Source organism: Hordeum vulgare, chromosome 4H (assembly GCF_904849725.1).
Source record: "Hordeum vulgare subsp. vulgare chromosome 4H, MorexV3_pseudomolecules_assembly, whole genome shotgun sequence".
Lineage (NCBI taxonomy): Eukaryota > Viridiplantae > Streptophyta > Magnoliopsida > Poales > Poaceae > Hordeum > Hordeum vulgare.
Window position 1 is genome coordinate 112,049,633 of NC_058521.1, and position 14,597 is coordinate 112,064,229.

At 44.2% G+C, this 14,597-nt stretch overlaps 1 non-coding gene across 1 annotated transcript; it reads left to right on the plus strand.

Annotated features, from left to right (window-relative positions):
- Nucleotides 1-12,883: 12,883 nt before the first annotated feature.
- TRNAS-UGA lies at nucleotides 12,884-12,965 on the plus strand. Its single transcript has one exon. It is a non-coding gene; the product is annotated as a tRNA-Ser (tRNA).
- Nucleotides 12,966-14,597: the final 1,632 nt, after the last annotated feature.

Genomic DNA, 14,597 nt, shown 5'->3' on the forward strand with positions numbered 1-14,597 from the left:
TACATCATCCAGTAAACATGGCCGTCAGTTCCACTAACAGAACCCTGAGCCGTCCCAACGATTCACAATCGTAGACCCATTCGAGTAACAAACCAACCAATCCCCACAGGAATAGGAGAAAAACAGGGGAGCGTTGAGGCGGAGGCAACCGCCGCCACGGGTGGTTAGATCAGAGCAGAGGAGAAAGAGAGAGAGAGTGAGAGAAGAGACATACATGTCCGGCGCACTCCATGGGCGTAAACTCGAGCAGCCGCAATACGATTCTATTCCACGATGCCGGCCATATCCCGTAGCGAGTGGGCGAAGGTCCAGTGGCCCGCCCGCCCTCCCCCGCGCTAGCCTCGCTGAATAGAACCCCCTTTTTGCAACCTCGCACGGTTCCCGGTGAAGAGAGACGAGAGGTCGGGGACGGGGATGGGAGCGCCACCACCAGGTAGGCGCTGCCGCACGAGGTCGAGGCCGGAGAAGAGACGATGATGCACAGGGAAAGCTGGCGATTGTGTAGGTACAAAGACCCAATCAACCACAGGAGGCCCAATCAACCAGAGGCCTTCAATTTTGCTATGGGAGTAGCGTCCCCATAGGACAGCCGACCAATTCACTAGAAGACGTGGGAGACCATACATTAATGGAGATCAGACGATGAAAAATTACTAGATCACGAAAATGAAGGGCTCTGGATGCTGATGGCCTGACAGAGCAGCTATTAGGCTTGGTTTTATTGTCTTAAATGATTAGCTAGCACATGTGTTGCATTATTACATGATTGTAAGCAATGTTTAAAGATGACCTTTTCAATGGATGAACCGATATCTATGCATTCTACTGCAGGAGGTTCACTAGTGGGGACAGGGCCTTTAGCCCCGGCCCGTAAGGGGCTTTAGTCCCGGTTCACCAACCGGGACTAAAGGGGTGGGACTAAAGGCCTAACCTTTAGTCCCGGCCCTGTTACAAGCCGGGTCTAAAGGTGCTCCACGTGGGTGCCTCGTAGCGCCCCACGGGCAGGACCTTTAGTCCCGGTTCGTTACAGGGGCGGGACTAAAGAATTTCAGATTTCGCTTATTTTTGGGTTTTTTTAATGAAATTATTTTTGGGTTTTAGGGTTTTAGGGTTTAGGTGTTCGGGAGATTAACGTGATGCCTCGTTTGGTGTTCGGGAATTAGTTTTCATATAATTTAAATAGAAATAATTATGCATATATATATAAGGTTAACTTATCTTACAAGCGAGCATATATATACAATTATATGGAGATCTGAATTATCGGGACTAGAGCCCGTCTATTCGATTACATGGACGAACATCAGTAATGGCCCCTAGCTACACTAAATCGTCCTTTGTCATCTATATTTTCCGTCCTCAGAAAGGTCGCAAGCTCCTCTACAAGAGCAATCGCGCGTTGCTCTGGTAGGACCTTCATCGTCATGGCCATGTGCTATATAAGAAGAGGAGATGAATATGAATATCAATCATGATAACAAAGAATGACGGGTAAAAATAGAGGTGTGAATGTTCATTGCTTACGTCGAATCTGTGATCCTTGTGCTCACAGGTAAACGTGCGAATGGTCTCGCAAACATAGTAACCGCATAGATGCGTTCCCCGTGGCTGCTGGTCGCACTTTACGAGAATAGAATATATATAATCAAAATAATAATCTAGCATCATAAATGTATTGAAAATAGAAGTATATCATACTACTACTTACCTGAGCCGCTCTAAAGGTCAGCTTCTCATGCTCGATACCGGGAGTCACGCACTTGAACCGCTTCCAAACCCTGCCCGACAAGGATAATGATTTGCTAAGTTTTTCATTAATTGATATATCAAAAAATCATCGAAAGAGACCGATAGAGCGCAAGAATGATTGAAATTACCCTTGGAGCATGTCCTGCAGGCTTTGGAACTGTTCCAAGGGTCTCGATAATGGGTCGAAGGCATCAACTCTTCCCTTATCAATTTGAATGTCCAACAGAATCCAATGGAAGGTGCACATGTATATATATATGTGTGTGTCAGTAACTTATCAATTACACTTATAAGTGAATGGACACAACAGAGTAAAGACCCTCACCTGAAGTTGTATGGAAACAGTATGTGGTCACATAAATTTTGATCTGTTAGAAACCTTAGAAGGTTTTCCTCCGTCTCCTTGGGATAGTCAGTTAGCTTCGCTATATGTATTTTATCTGGGTCAATAAACCCAATATTTAGGATGCTCTTACTTTTACAATACAGAATCTTCATTCTGCATAATAGAGTACAAGTTATATATAGAGAATGAATTGAAATAACTAAACAAGTAATATGTAGACAACGAATTGAAAAACTTACAGACAATAGCAACTCATAAGCGATTTGTCGAGGGTGTCGCCATTGTACATCTGGAAGAGTTCATCAAAGTCGATATGCATTTGTTCAGGGCGGCCGTAGTACTCCTGTGGGACACTCAGCACGATCATCGTTCTCCCATTCTTTGATTCACTTAAGTACCATTGATGCAAGTAACGCATATTTGTTGGGAGATCATCTTTGCTAACCAAAGGCTCACACATGACAAACTGTGGCTTAGGGGCTACCACAGCCTTGGGTATCCTGTCGTCTTCGGAAGCCAGCAAATCTTCAACTGAGACACCACATTCAGCCGCCAACTCCTTTGCTCTTTCAAAAGCTAGCCCCTGCACCGTAGGGGGAACATTCTCGGTTAACACCTTGAGGGGTGGGATCGACTGTTTGGCCTGTTGTCCAAGCTGAGGAACATCTGATTTTTTCTTGCTTGTAGTTGAACTTGATTTTCTCCCACTTGCACTTGCACGTGATCTGCTCTATTTCACTTCCTTCTGCAATGTGCGTGTATAGTCATCAGGCTTATCGTGTAAGTCATACTGTGATGGAAGGGTCGTGAAGTATTTTGCAAATGCTATTTGCTTCTCGGTGTATTCCGGGCGGGGCTCGGGTTCCTTCTTTTTCATCTGCGCATCATGATGTTCCTTTGCTATCCTGGCGTTTTCCTCGGGGGTACGATCATAAGGTCTTATAGGAAGATTAGCATGACGTACCTTTGGGAGGGGCGACCGATTGCGCTTTGGGGTGCTCCGTGGCTTAGGAATCGTCGGCTGAGCGTTCTTGGTGGCACGCTCCCGCTTAGTATCCGGAGCGGGCGGCGGCGGAGACGGACGACCCAAGTCCGGCGGCGGTGATCGAGGTGGACTCGTGTTGTGCTGGCCGACGTCATGTGGAGGGCTTGCACGTGATCTGCTCTTTTTCACTTCCTTCTACAATGTGCGTGTATAGTCATTAGGCTTATGGTGTAAGTCATACTGTGATGGAAGGGTCGTGAAGTATTTTGCAAATGCTATTTGCTTCTCGGTGTATTCCGGGCGGGGCTCGGGTTCCTTCTTTTTCATCTGCGCATCATGATGTTCCTTTGCTATCCTGGCATTTTCCTCGGGGGTACGATCATAAGGTCTGATAGGAAGATTAGCATGACGTACCTTTGGGAGGGGCGACCGTTTGCGCTTTGGGGTGCTCCGTGGCTTAGGAATCGTCGGCGGAGCGTTCTTGGTGGCACGCTCGCGCTTTGTATCCGGAGCGGGCGGCGGCGGAGACGGACGACCCAAGTCCGGCGGCGGTGATCGAGATGGACTCGTGTTGTGCTGGCCGACGTGATGTGGAGGGCTTGGAGGTAATGGAGGTGTAGGTGACCTGCGATGACTCGGAGGCGGTGTTGTCCTTGGGGCCGAGCCTGGAAGCTTTATGTATTTCTTGTCCCATAGGATGACTCCACCCAGTACTTCTCCGAGTGTCCTCTCATCTTCAGGTCCAGCTATGTCGAGCTCCATATCACGAAACCCCGTCAGGATTTCATCCACCCCGACTTTAGCAAAGCCAGCTGGAATCTCACGGCCATGCCAGCGTGCATCAGGGCCAGAAGGTAAAGCTTGTCCGACGGCCACCTTCATGGATATGTTCTTGAATTTCTAATGGAGTTCACATGATGTTGACTCTTTGATTCCATCCTCGGGGTAGCCGGGACCGCCCTCTATCATTCTTCGTGCATCGTCGGGCGGGGCCACAGATTCAGCCACGCTGCTTTTCCGCTTAGATGGGGCGCCGGTAATATCAAGTGCATGATCTTCCTGGCGCGGTACTCCTCTAAGCTCATCAATCTGCTTCTGTTGCTTGTTAATCCTGGCAAGCAACTGGTTCAACTTGTCATTCTCCTCATCCTGCTGCCGCTTCTTTGTTCTCTCTCGGCTTCTGTAAGTGTCTTTGTCTCTGGCAAACCCAAGCCACCATGGGTAAGAAGGACCGAAGCCTCGCGTTCGTCCTCCATGTTCGTCATTGCCGAGGACCAGTGTGAGCAAATCTTTATCTCTATCTGCAGTGAACTTTGTTTTTCCCTCCTTAATTTCTTTCACTATCCTTTTCCAATTCTCCCTGGGTATCCTAATACCGTCATTGCAGATGAGGTCCCCTGTTTTTTCGTCGTACGACCCACCATGCGCAAGGAACCAATTCCTTGCTCTCAATTCCCACTCATCACGGAGTGGTTCAGGTATGATGCCTTTATCTAGCAAATCTTGCTCTTTCTTATCCCACTTTGGGATGGCAGTCTCATAGCCCCCTGGCCCCAGCTTGTGGTGATATTTCTTCTTATCGGCATTTATCTTGTTCTTTTTTGATAATGCCTGGGCATCTTCTGACTCCTTGTACTCTTGAAATTCCTTCTAGTGATTCGCCTGCTTGGCCAGATACCCCTTGAATACTGGCACTTTCTTTGTCTTCAGATAGTTTTTCCATAGCTTCTTCTTCCAGCTACGGAACAGTTCGGCCATCTTCTTTAGAGTCCACTGCTTGACTTTGGCCCTCAGTTTGTCTGCGGCGTCTTCATTCTCACATTCTGGCAGGTTGAAATGTGACATGAGATCATTCCAAAGATTATCTTTGTACCTTTCGGCGATATAGTCACTATCGGCTGCCCCTTTGCGCTTGTTCCACTCCCGAACGCTGATCGGGACGTGATCCCTAACGAGAACTCCGCATTGCTTCTTGAATGTGTCAGCAGCATTCTTAGGAAGCTTGGGTTCGCCCGTAGGCATTATCACCTCAAAGTTGTAATGCGTCCGTGCATCCAACTTTCTAGTCGGGCCTCGTTTCGTAGATTTGCTCGATGTGGAGGCTTACGAGGGAGAAGCATTCGTCAAATCAATGTATATGTATACAATATAGAGCTATCTCCAATATTTTTCACATATTACAAGTGATTGTCAAACTTCATATGTATACCTCGCCGGACTTTATTATTTCTTCACCGGCTTCTCCACCGGCTTCTCCATCAGTGGAGCTATCACCTTCTCCGTCATTGGACCTATCTCCTGCCCCATCGGCTTCATCTTCGTGTCGCTCGACCTCCATTCCATATCCGGAGTCATTTAGATATGACGTCGGAGATTCAGCTGGTTCAACGTCGGGGCCGTCTTTGATTATATCTTCGATAAGTTCTTCCTCTTCGAGGTTCCTGATATGTGAATCCATAGTTCTACGAAAAACGGACATTTGATTAACTAATAAACTAAGAAACTATATAAGAGGGGTTGGAAACTTCGAAGTGTCCTTTTATATAGGAGGACCTTTAGTCCCGGGTCTTGGCTAGAACCTAAACTCTAAAATACCAGTCAGGCAGAGCCCAGTCCCGGACACTTAAGCATATACAATAGCAAAATTAAACTAGTTCTATTAATTTTCTGGCTAAAAGTAAACTATTAACACTTAAGCATATACAATAGCAAAATTAAACTATTAACACTTAAGCATATACAATAGCAAAATTAAGCAATAATCTAAGAAAAACTATTAACACTTAAGCATATACACTATACAATAGCAAAATAAAATGACAAAAAAATATTTCTTCTTCTTGTAACCCTAAACTAATTTTTCCTCTTCTTCTATTTGTCCTCTTCTTCTACTTCTTCTTCTACTTCTACTACTTCTCCTCTCATCTTCTTCTATTTTTCCTCTTCTTCTCCTCTCCTCCTCTTCTTATTCTCCTTTTACTTCTTTTCTTCTCCTCCTCTTCTTATTTTCCTTTTTCCTAATTCTACATATTACTAACCCTAATAATCTAGCACAAACCTAATAACAATAGGAATTAAATGACAAAAAAAATCTTTTTCTTCTTTTCTTCCCTTTTTCTCCTTTTTCTTCCTTTCTTCTCCTTTTTCTTCCTTTCTTCTCCTTTTTCTTCCTTTCTTCCCCTTTTTCTTCTTTTCTTCTCCTTCCCTTTTTCTTCCTTTCTTCTCCTTTTTCTTCCTTTCTTCTCCTTTTTCTTCCTTTCTTCTCCTTTCTCTTCCTATCTTCTCCTTTCTCTTAGTTTCTTCTCCTTTCTCTTCTTTTCTTCTCCTTTTTCTTCCTTTCTTCTCCTTTTTCTTATTTTCTTCTCCTTTTTCTTCTTTGCTTGTGCTGGCCGGAGTGTTGGGGAGGAGGGGACGTGGGGCTTACCGGCTGGCGGTGTCAACGGCGCACGGCGAGGAGGACGGCGGCGTGCGGTGAGGAGGACGGCGCGCGCGCGAGGAGGGCGGCGCGCGGCGAGGAGGACGACGGCGGCGAGCAGGACGACGGCGACGGCGAGGAGGACGGCAGGCGGTGGCGAGCAGGACGGCGGGCAGCCTGACGGCGTCGTCGAGTTCGTCGTTGTGCCGCGCCGGGCAGGAGAACGAGAGGAAGAAGAAGAGAAATGGACGATTTGGGTTGGAAATTTTCTAAGTCCCGCTTATACAGGTGGATCTTTAGTCCCGGTTCGGGGCTCGATCCGGGACTAAAGACCCCTTTAGTCCCGGGTGGAGCCACGACCCGGGACTAAAGGTCCTTTTTCGGCAGACCAAAAGGCGGGAAGCAGGGGCCTTTAGTCCTGGTGCGTGGCTCCAACCGGGACTAAAGACCCCCTTTAGTCCCGGGTGGAGCCACGACCCGGGACTAAAGGCCCTTTTTAGGCAGACCAGAAGGCGGGAAGCAGGGGCCTTTAGTTCCGGGGCGTGGCAAGAACCGGGACTAAAGTGTTGCCTATATAAACCCTCGCCCCTGCCCACCATATCCCCTGTTTTTTGGTTGTTGAAGTGTGACCATGCCATGCTCTTGCCACTCTAGTTCATGCACAAGACGTGTTCGATGAAATGCCCGAGCCACTCTACTTAAGCTTTATCCTCTCCATGCTCGACCTCCAAGCTCCATTTTCCTTAATATTTGTCTAGGTTTGGCCGTGCACCAACTGCACAAGTGTTTTAAAAGGTTAGCTTCTTCATCCTTTCATTTGTCACTGCTAGTGTAGCTCATTTCAAATGCTCAAATTAACTTCTAGAGTCTGCACATGCGTAGGGTGTCGTCCTGTGCCCGTCCTCACCATTGTCGATTGCCCCGTGCCGATCTCGTCACGAGCACCACCGTGGTGAGCCTCTTGTTCTTATCTTATTTTTAAAAGAAAAAAAAATCTTACTTGTATGATTTAGATACATACTTGTATAAATTACTCACTTTCATTATTATTTTTTATTACATAGTGCGATGGTTTAGGTATCCACCTCCGTCGGCCCTCGTCCTGTCTATGATTCGGATGTGGTATATATTATCGTTTATAACTATTTGTTTTATTTAGTGTTTATGACAATTATGACGACCAATGTGACATATATTTTTTTAATCTAGGAGGTATGTGAACCGGAAATTCCAACCCACATAAAAAAAATTGACGAGAAGTTAAATTTGGTTGAAAAAGAAAACAAATACTTGAAAAAAATTTGAAAATAATTGAGGATAAGAATATGGAACTGGAGTTGCATGTCGCCGATGTCATCGATGATCGCAAGATGAAGATCGATGCGATGCGGTTGAAGATGGATGCAATGCGCTTGAAGATTGATGAAATGCGCTTGAAGATTAGGAATATTAGAAAATATGCCATTGATAAAGAGGCTTGGTATCATTATGTTGTTGGGTCAATTGTTACCTTAGTTGCGATTTTGACCGCATTTGTTGTTGCATTTAAATGTTTTACATAGTTGTATGTTGTTTTATGAGAGAACTTTATGTATTTATTTTTTGCAATAATAACATTTGATCACTACTGTTCTTTGGCTTTAATGTGATGATGAACTTGTATTAATTTGGTCATATGTTCTGCAATGGTTTTTTGATATATTTAATTTCATAATAGAGATGAATCGCCAATGATAATATTTAATTTCATAATATGGTTTTTTGAACTCCATACTTTTTGACTTCATTTGGTATATTTCGTGGATTTACTTTTTTTTTTGAGCTAGTTGACCCTGAAATTGAAAAGCACTACAAATGAACTCTGAAAATGTTGAAAGTTGGCATGCTATCATCATTTCACCCACATAGCATGTGTTAAAAAGTTAAGAGGGATACGACAAAAACTGGATGCACTTCGTGTACAAAACGGACAATCTCTCTCGAAGTATCAGGGTTTCGAACGAGAACTCATCTCTTACATGGATACTATGAAAATGAAAAGTGTTTGAAATTTAGTACATTCCATACATGCATTACATAAAAGGTTTAATACATTATTAAAATTATTGCACCAATATTCCTATCTATTATTTCTGTTTTCTTCTGGGTCGTAGCCATGGAGAATCTTCATCATTCAGTAGGATGCTTGGGTCAGTTTTCACTTTGAAGGGCGGAATTTCATGAAACTTATTATAATCTTCTGACATGTCTGTCTTGTCATCTACTCCCACGATGTTTCTTTTCCCTGAAAGAACTATGTGGCGTTTTGGCTCGTCGGACGATATCTTCTTTTGACGATTTCTTTTTCTCGTTTTTGTAGACATGTCCTTCACATAGAAAACCTGAGCGACATCATTGGCTAAGACAAATGGTCCGTCCATGTATGCAAGATTGTTGAGATCCATTGTTGTCATGCCGTACTTTTGGTCTACAACTACCCCGCCTCCTGTCAGCTTCACCCATTTGCACCGAAACAAAGGGATCTTAAAAGTAGGTCCATAGTCAAGTTCCCATATCTCCTCTATGTACCCGTAATATGTTTCCAAACAGTGCCCATTCTCGTCTGTTGCATCAAAGCGGACACCACTATTTTGGTTGGTGCTCTTTTTATCTTGGGCAACCGTGTAAAATGTATTCCCATTTATCTCATACCCTTGAAAATTACATATAGTCGAAGATGGTGGCCTAGCCAAACAGTACAGCTCATCTCCAACGGTGTCGTCATTCATGAGATGTGTCTGCAACCAACTGCCGAAAGTCTTCTCGTGTTCCCCTTTAATCCAAGAGTCGGCCTTCCCCGGGTTTTCGGAGTGTAGAATATTCTTGTGTCTCACGATATACGGAGCCACCACGGTGGAATTGTGTAGAACTGTGTAGTGTGCTTGAGAGAAAGAATGCCCGTCCATACATACTTTTGCTTTCCTTCCTAGTGTGCCTTTTCCTGTCAGCCTACCCTCATACCGAGATTCAGGAACACCAATCGGCTTAAGGTCAGGAAGAAAGTCCACACAAAACTCAATGGCCTCCTCTGTTCCATAGCCCTTGGAGATGCTTCCTTCTGGCCTAGCACCGTTACGAACATATTTCTTTAAGACTCCCATGAACCTCTCGAAGGGGAACATATTGTGTAGAAACACAGGACCAAGAATTCTAATCTCTTCGACTAGGTGAACTTGGAGGTGTGTCATTATATTGAAGAAGGATGGCGGGAACAACAACTCAAAGCTGACCAGACATTGGACCACATCAATATGTAACCCTGATAGACTTTCTCGATCGATTACCTTCTAAGAAATTGCATTGAGGAATGCACATACCTTCACAATTGCCAGGCGAACATTTTCCGGTAGAATTTCCCTCAATGCAACCGGAAGCAATTGCGTCATAAGCACGTGGCAGTCATGAGAATTTAGGTTTTGGAATTTTTTGTCTTTCATATTTACGATTCCCTTTATATTCGACGAGAAGCCAGTCGGGACCTTGATACTGAAAAGGACTTCAAAGAAGATTTCCTTCTCTTCCTTAGTAAGAGCGTAGCTGGCACGCCCTTGAAACTGCCCTGGATGCATGCCATCTCTTCCTTTATGACGTTCCTGGTCCTCCCGTGCTTCCGGTGTATCTTTTGACTTCCCATACAAGCCCGGGAAGCCTAGAATATTCACGCAGAGATTCTTCGTCAGGTGCATCACGTCGATTGTCGAGCGGACCTCATGGACCTCCCAGTAGGGTAGCTCCCAAAATATAGATTTTTTCTTCCACATGGGTACGCGCTTATCAGGGCCGTTAGGAACAGGTTGGCTGCCAGGACCCTTTCCAAAGATTACTTTTAAATCTTTGACCATATCAAATACTTCACCACCAGTACGGATGACAGGCTTCCCCCGGGGTTCTGCCTTGTCGTTGAAATGCTTGCCTTTTTTCTTTAAGGGATGCTTGGGCGAAAGAAAACGACGATTGTATGGGTACACATTCTTCCTACATTTGTCGAGATATATACTTTCTGTCTGATCCAAACAGTGTGTGCATGCATTGTATCCCTTGTTTGACTGTCATGAAATGTTACTAAGAGCAGGCCAATCATTGATGGTTACGAAAAGCAACGCTCGAAGGTCAAATTCCTCTTGTTTGTGCTCGTCCCACACACGTACACCTGGTTCGGCCCACAGCTGTAAAAGTTCATCAACTAATGGCCTTAGGTACACATCAATATCGTTGTCGGGTTGCTTTGGACCTTGTATAAGCACTGGCATCATAATGAACTTCCGCTTCATGCACAACCAAGGAGGAAGGTTGTAGATACATAGAGTAACGGGCCAGGTGCTGTGACTGCAACTCTGCTCCCCAAAAGGATTCATGCCATCTATACTCAGACCTAACCATAAGTTCCTTGCGTCAGCGGCAAATCTCGGGAACTCTCTCTCGATTTTTCTCCACTGCCGACCATCAGCGGTGTGCCTCAACTTATCGTCTTTCATACGATCTTTCATGTGCCATCGCAACAACTTCACATGATCTTTATTTCTGAACAGACGTTTCAACCCTGGTATTATAGGAGCATACCACATCACCTTGGCAGGAACCCTCTTCCTGGGTGGCTCGCCCTCAATATCACCAGGGTCATATTTTCTGATCTTATACCGCAATGCAGTGCATACCGGGCATTTATCCATATTCTCGTACTTCTCACCGCGGTAGAGGATCCACTCATTAGGGCATGCATGTATCTTCTGCACGTCTAATCCTAGAGGGCAGACAAGCTTCTTTGCTTCGTACGTGCTGGCGGGCAATTCGTTCTTTCTTGGAAGCATCTTCTTCATCAGTACCAGCAACTTTTCGAATGACGAGTCAGTCACACCGGTCTCTGCCTTCCACTTCAGCAATTCCAGTGTGCTACCCAGCTTCTTCTGGCCATCTTCACAAGTTGGGTACAACAATTTGTTGTGGTCCTGTAACATCAGCTCGAACTGCAACCTCTCCTTTTCTGTGCCGCAACCTCGCCGTGCATCAGAAATGACCCGGCCAAAATCATCAGCGTGCTCATCTCGTTCCCGTTCTTCATCTTGATCTTCTTCTTCATTGTCTTCCATTGCGGTATCAGCATACTCAGGGAACATAGATCGGTAGTTGTCATCATCGTTCTCTTCTTCTTCATCGTCGTCTTCCATCATAACCCCTCTTTCTTCGTGCTTGGTCCAAACATTATAGCCCGGCATAAAACCGGACCGAAGCAGGTGGCTCTGAATGACTCTTGAGGAAGTGTAATCCTTCTCATTCCGACATTCAACACATGGACAGAACATATAGCCACCACCATGCTTGTTCGCATCGGCTGCATCTCGAAAAGAATGCACGCCTTCTCTGTAAGCGGCTGTGCGTCGATCACCGTACATCCATTTATGGCTCATCTTTGTTATACGACAGTATATCAAATACAATCACGATCTTAAAAATTAGTACCGCACGGTCTAAACGAGGAAATATAGTTGCTAACCTTTTAGAATAAGTAGAAATAAAGAGGAAGAGGTTTAAGCGTGGCTCAGGCATCTCATATCGTAGTTGTGTTCGATGAACTGAAGCGGCATGGCTCTAACACACATTTCAACAAACACCTCTAGTGCATCAAAAAAAGTGGAGAGCTAGCACCCACCCACAATCCTCCATCCAAGAAAAATGCAACGAAGAGGGAAGAGGGGGGCTGTGCTATATATAGGCAGAGGACTTTAGTCCCGGTTTGAGACACAAACCGGGACTAAAGGTGGCGCACATGCGGGCTGCCCACCGCGTAGCCCTTTAGTCCCGGTTTGGGACACGAACCGGGACTAAAGGCTCCTTACGGGCCGGGACTAAAGCCTCGAGGGAGGCATTCGGAATTGGGGCGACGTGGCCGGGCCTTTAGTCCCGGCCCAGAGGCAGGCCGGGACTAAAGGGTCCCGGCCAAAGGCCCGTTTTCCACTAGTGGTTCAACTGAGTTTTATTTTCACTATTTTACCACCTCGTTGGCTCATAGCTGCTTTTCTGCAATTCATAGTTCATAATAAATCTATATAGCTGAATAAAAATATAGTTTGTGATAGTTTTTTCAAAATCTACAGTTGAACCAAACACGTCCGACGGTGTCAATTTTTACCACCTTGCATGTATAGCTAGTTGTCCAGGTGGATCACATGTCACAATGTATAAGGAGATTTCCGTGACATGGTCGTGAATGACAGCTGAGTTGTTTTTTTTCCCAAAAATAATGAGTTGGGCCAATGAAAGGACGAACGCAAGACCTGATGTTGCTGGCAGTGTCGTATACGTAAGTACCTATATAGTACGTAAACAATAAGTTCAGCAAAGTTTAACATATGTCGATATGTCCGAGTGGTTAAGGAGACAGACTTGAAATCTGTTGGGCTACGCCCGCGCAGGTTCGATCCCTGCTGTCGACGGTTTCAACTTTTTGTTCTTTCGTATATTTTTCTGGGGCATGGTACGATGACTTGGCCGAGCAGAAAACCCTGTAGCCAATCGTATTAAATTATTTTATTTCTTTTCTACGACTTTGCTGGGGCTGGCACGATGACTTGGCTGAGCACAAAAAATGGTTAGCGAATCACATTAAAGAATTCCCGCCAAACAAAATCAGATTAAAGAATTTCTTTTATTTATTTTGCAAACATTTCTAGGGTATGACATGATGACTTGGACGGGGTAGGAAAAGAATGTTTAGCAAAATGACATTAGAGAAACTCCGTTACTATCCACAGTTTATTTGTATCTTTTTTTAATGACGACCGATGTCTCATTAGATGTCGAGAGGCAGGGAAACAATTGATTAACATCCAACAGTAATGCAAAGTGAGGGCAGCTCGGATGTTTATGATTTTTGTGGTGGAATCAACACATCAGTGTCGTGTCCCAGACTCAATTTCATGATATTGTGTCGGTTCATTATCTGAAGGTGTTCATAATGATAGGATGTGTATATGTACGTTCATACATGTAAGCGTATGTGTAGATATTTTAGCCCCTACATTTGTACTATGTTAAATAATGTTGATACAACAAGAAATTAATATAGTACAGACACATATGCGCATACATATAGATATACATTCATTTTTTTGAACACACACATGTCCAGTGTACTCCTAGGAGCATCTTCGAAATACTGAGTCGGCATATCATTTTGAAATTGACGAAGTCGCCACATACGCATTTGTAGTTGACCGGAACATCTCCTCCCATTAAACGCACATCGTCGAAAAGTCTGAAATAAATCCAGAAAAATACGAACACGAGTGTTAAGTTTAAAACTTGAACTCTGATGGTACGAAGATACTATTCTTTCCTAACCATTCAATCATGAATTGGTTCACGCGATTTTTGCAATTATTAATGTGAGAGAGTAATTTTTGATAGTTTTCCGCGTTTCTTGGCAGAAGCATATAATATTTTGTAGGCAGTCATTGTAATCTACTTTTCATTTATTGATAAGATGATTATGTATAAAAATAGACTTTCTACTCATTGGTTTAGCAAAGAAAACATAATTTTATTTAATAAATCAATAAGTTGTGGGAATAATTGATGTCGTTTTCTCTATCTTCTCTACTTACTTAAAAAATAAGTTGCATTCTTTTTTCTGCCACGCATAATTTTATTTCCTCCCTTCCACCATATTCCTTCATTGTTTCTTTTTATCTACCTGGGTTTTTTTGAACATAATACAGACGCAAGCGCTCATATACACGTGCATACACTCATCCTAATAAAGGCACACACACACACATATCCTACCCTTATGAGCACCTCTGAAAGTGTATCGCCGGAAATCCTGAAATAAATCCAGAAATAATGTAAGCACTAGGATTTGAACCCTCATGGGCTGTGGATACCACTGTCCCTCTAACCATCCAACCATAGGTTGGTTTGCACCCAGGTTTTTTTTCCACCATATCATATTTGACCGCACCTTTCAAGTATACCGCTCAATCATATTAACTTCATCTTAATTAACTTACCTTTTGAAATAACGTGAAATTACATCGTTCGATTCCACTTCATATTCCATCGCGCAT